The 5073-nt window shown below is 38.5% G+C and overlaps 1 pseudogene; it reads left to right on the forward strand.

Moving 5' to 3' along the window:
• The first annotated feature begins 1293 nt into the window (after positions 1-1293).
• Positions 1294-5073, forward strand: LOC125472221 (annotated as a pseudogene).

Genomic DNA, 5073 nt, shown 5'->3' on the forward strand with positions numbered 1-5073 from the left:
TGCTCTATTATTTTATTTTTCGAACACAAATACCATCATCTAAATATTTTTTTTTTTTTTTTCACATGTGATGTATCCAATAAGGCCGTCCCATTGTTAGTTAGAACATTGTTTTGATTGCCCTGGCACATATACAGGAGAACAAATGTCAAACAGTCCGTCCATATGTACATACCTTTCATATATCATTATCTTGTCTGACCGTTTGAACGTTTAGGCCATGTTTGGCAAATCGGATAAAGGATCGGATAGGATTAGTTATACGGACTCGGGTGTTTGGCGTTCACTCGTACTATATAAGCGCCGGATTAATTTAACCGGTCGGATAGGATAACACGGTATACACCCGCTTAATAAAACCAACCAAAACGCCCGGATTATTTAGTCGGGGAAGGAGAATATGGGAGAGAAAGGGAGGGAGTTTGGGGGGTGTGGCGGAGAGAGTTGGGGAACAATTATTTGGGATTCTTCTGCAGTCGGGGAAGAAGAAGGGAGAGAGAGGGAGGGTGTTTGGGGGGTGCCGAGAGATCAAGGAACAAAAAAATGATTTCACTTTTTAAATTTTTTTTTTTTTTTTTTTAAGTTTGATTCCTCCTATCTAGTATAATACCAAACACAGTATAAATAATACGGTCACTAGTCCAATACTGCACCAAACACCCGACTAATTTAGTCAGTACTATCCGGTGGCTATTTATCCTATCCGACAAAAATAATCAGTACAGTCCGAGCTGCCAAACAAGGCCTATTGTTACAATAAGACAAAAAACTTACAATACCACTCAATATAATGTAAAATCAACGGTTGAACATTTATATTGTTAAATATGTACATACCTTTCATTCGTTTGAACGTTAATATTGTTATAATAAGGTCAAGTTAGTTCGGAAAAACTTACAATACCATCCAACACAAAAATCAAATTGTTAATAAAGCCAAAGATTTCAGTCCAAGAAGAACAAAACAGAGGATAAGATAACTACGTATACGTACGTATCATTGTCACTAACCATCCAATTTTATAGGACGAGTACTATGGCAGTTACTGGCTACCCACCATGGAATCCAGACCATATTTCTGTCTTCTCCTTGCCCAAACTTCTTTGATTTGTCCCACTCATCATATTTAATTACATCACCTTAGTAAATTTCTAATCTTTAATTATATATTATAGGTATCATGGTTGTTTTCCTGACCAAAAAAATAAAAAAATAGTGATCATCTTTTCCTATATTTGCATGGCCCATTTTTCCAGTCAAAGCCAACAACGGCCGGCCTCTTGTAATACACAATTGTCTTTGCTCAGATTCCTAGCTAGCTCTTCCTAATTCTTCTCACTTCTATTACTATCTAAGCCTAAACTTATCCAACAAACTTTATTGCTGAGAGGGAAAGACATTAGTTAGCTATGGAGGACGATGCTAAGAAGTTGGAAGAAGGTCTTCATAAGAAGGATGATGAGTTGATCAAGGAGATAGTAACGACGAGTAGTGGTCGTAATGGTGGCAGCGATGTCGTTGCCCATGATCATGAGGATGAGGAGAGGAAGAAAGTGGAGGCGGTGGCTCCTCTTAAGCAGAAGACCAAGAGGATTGCTACTTTGGATGCATTTAGAGGCCTTACCATAGTGGTACGTATATATTTCATGTTATAGTGTACTATATGCCTTGTCATTGGACAACATATAGTAAACCTTTATGATTTACAGTCTAACAGTAGAACATATTACATATATATGCTTCATTATGTGTTGAGTTTCACTTAACCAACTATTCTGGTTATTACAATCTAATTAACAAATAACAACATATCGTGATTTGGCAAGAGAACATTTCCCTCACATGTATATGTCTACATCCAGGTGATGATATTGGTAGATGATGCCGGAGGAGCATATGCACGTATTGATCACTCACCGTGGAACGGATGCACATTGGCCGATTTCGTGATGCCCTTCTTCCTCTTCATTGTGGGGGTCGCCATAGCTCTTGCTCTCAAGGTATTTAATATAGGGCGGTGTTATCCACACACACCCTGTTAATTTATGTTCTTTTGTTCTTTTCAATACATTATATCCAACGGTCGGAAATTGATAGAAGTGTGTACAAGGTAAAAAGATGGGTGCGGATAGCATTTATACCCTTAATATATATAGAATGATCCTTTTAAGTGACATTTTAAGGGTTCAAACCCTAAATGTAATCTACTCCTCTCCATCACCCTACACAACCTCACCACTAGGCTAGGCCCAGTGGCTTCTTTCAAGTTCTTTTATCTCTCTTGCACATCATGTAACGCACAACTACCCAATACATAAGGTAAAAAAATCTTATCGCCTTAGAACTTTTGGTTACTTAAGTCTAGCTAGAGGCAGAAGTAAACAAATTTCCTAATTTACTCCTAACGCAAATTAAATCATTGACATATATGTCAAAATTTTGATTCTGCAGAAAATTCCTAAGATAAGTGATGCAATCAAGAAGATTATTTTAAGGACATTGAAGCTTATGTTTTGGGGAATTATTTTGCAAGGTAAAAGTCCTCTGTCAAGAAAAAAGCCTTCCTTTTCAAGTAACTTTCTGTAAATAATAACACATTGAATTTGTCGTTGTTCCAAATTTTAGTCTCTCACTGTCATGTGTTGTGCAGGAGGATACTCCCATGCGCCCTATGATCTTTCTTATGGTGTTGACATGAAACAAATCCGATGGTTTGGCATCCTCCAGGTATTTCCCTAAGCCCAAACTTATGTATTCTTTTTTTTCTAACGAAAATTACTCAACGACTAATTAATCTGACGTTTCCGATCTAATCGCCTCTTGCGTTGTTTATATTTTGGTAAAATGGTGAGCAGAGAATAGCATTGGTTTACTTTGTTGTTGCTCTGATAGAGACAGTCACCACCAAGCGCAGACCAACTGTCCTTGCCCCTGGACGCATCTCTATCTTCACTGCATATAAATGGCAGTGGTAAGTAATGCAATAGATTATAATCCCTTCCAATTTTTTAACTTTGTTCAGAGTGAATATATATAGTTTTATCATTATGCAGGATTGGAGGATTAGTCGCGTTCCTTGTCTACATGATCACAACATTTTCATTATACGTTCCAGATTGGAGTTTTGTTGTAGACGAAAAACATGTATCAAAAGAATTCTTGGTATGTATATTTGCTAGGGACTAGTGCATCGGAAGTTTTCAGCATACGTTACAATTTCTGGCACTGCTTAATTTTTAACTATTTCGCTTCAGGTTAAGTGTGGGATGAGAGGACACCTAGGACCTGCGTGCAATGCCGTTGGATATGTGGATCGACAGGTCTGGGGCATAAACCATCTCTACACACAACCCGTCTGGAGACGCTTGAAGGTTAGCTCTTAGCTCTACTTGATCCAGTTGTATACTGAGTGTCTACATTATCTTTAAAATGGAGCTGTGACTTACAGCAAGGGGCTTGTTACTTGTAGCTCAAGTCATTAAGAGAATTTATACCTGCACCCGAGGCCCTGTTATGAGATTGTTGTTAATGGATATGATCTCTTCTTGTGATTTTGTAGGCCTGCACACTTAGCTCTCCAAGTGATGGTCCTCTTCGAAAGGATGCTCCAGATTGGTGCAGAGGGCCATTTGAACCCGAAGGCTTGTTGAGGTATGCCAATTTGAGCAACACTAACACCAGTGAAAGTACATACTTGTAAGGAACAATAATGAAACTTTAATTACTTTTGATTGCTCTTCTTTCACAGTTCGATTTCAGCTATCCTTAGTGGCGTCATTGGCATCCATTATGGCCACGTTTTGATCCATTTCAAGGTTACTCGTCTCTCTCAACTCGCAGATTACTGCACTTCTTAGTTAAATTTGAAAATTAAGGATGAAGAAGTTGGATTTTCATGCAGGGTCATGCGGAGAGGCTCAAACAATGGGTCTCAATGGCTGTTGTCTTGGTCATCATAGCCATTATTCTACATTTTACCGACGGTGGGCGTCTTTCACCTTTCCGTGCCTAGTTCTTGGCTACGGGCACATCTCAAGCAATCTATACCTAAAACTTTCTTAATTAATTTGTCCACTTGCTTGCAGCTATTCCTATCAACAAGCAACTCTACAGCTTCAGCTATGTTTGTTTCACCGGCGGTGCAGCTGGACTAATTTTTTCTGCATTTTACTTAGTGGTAAACCGCTTAAATCTGTTCAAGCCAGTTCTCCACATCTTCATTTCGGGTGCCATTTATAAATTAATGCAGGGACAATTAGTAACTATCTTGTCATAAAACAGATCGATGTTTGGCACTGCCGGAAGCCATTTTTGTTCCTAGAGTGGATAGGAATGAATGCAATGCTGGTGTTTGTGATGGCAGCTCAGGGCATATTTGCAGCATTTGTAAACGGATGGTATTACGAGTCCAAAGACAACAACTTAGTAAGTAGTCCCAACACTCCTTGTCAATTGTCATCCTAAGTTTTCCATTGTTTCGTCACAATTTCCGGAAAATGTAATCTAACGAATGGAGAAATTCTCCATAACTTTTGACAGGTGAATTGGATCCAGAACCATGTTTTCATCGATGTATGGCACTCGGAGAGGCTGGGAACCCTCTTATATGTGATATTTGCAGAGATATTGTTCTGGGGAGTAGTTGCTGGCATCCTGCACAAACTGAAGATATACTGGAAGCTCTAGAAGCAAAATTTGTTGTCACATTCGGGAACTGATTTCCACTCACCTTTTTATTTTGTTCGTTGATTCTCCAGAGAGGTGTGAGGAAACTTTACCCTTCACGGGTTCTTTTCGGCATGGTGTATTTTTTTTTTTTTCCTTCTAGTGAATAGATTCTTCATGTTTTCTTATTTTGTTTGCTTATTATACAAACAGAAGTAGTACGTGCACAAAATTCCCTCAAAAAAGTTTGTGAATTATCAGTTAGTATTGCAAATCTTTATAGAAAATTAAAGTGTCCAGCAGTGCTCAATTTGGAGGGAATGTTAAACCTATCTGCATTAGTGAAAGACTTCCAACTTCGTGACATGCAAAACCTTTTTACTTGCATATAGGTTTTATGGCGTGAG

The sequence above is a fragment of a genome, unplaced genomic scaffold (genome assembly GCF_019419815.1).
Source record: "Pyrus x bretschneideri cultivar Hongxiangsu unplaced genomic scaffold, Pyrus_bretschneideri_v1 Contig68, whole genome shotgun sequence".
In the NCBI taxonomy this organism is placed as follows: domain Eukaryota; kingdom Viridiplantae; phylum Streptophyta; class Magnoliopsida; order Rosales; family Rosaceae; genus Pyrus; species Pyrus x bretschneideri.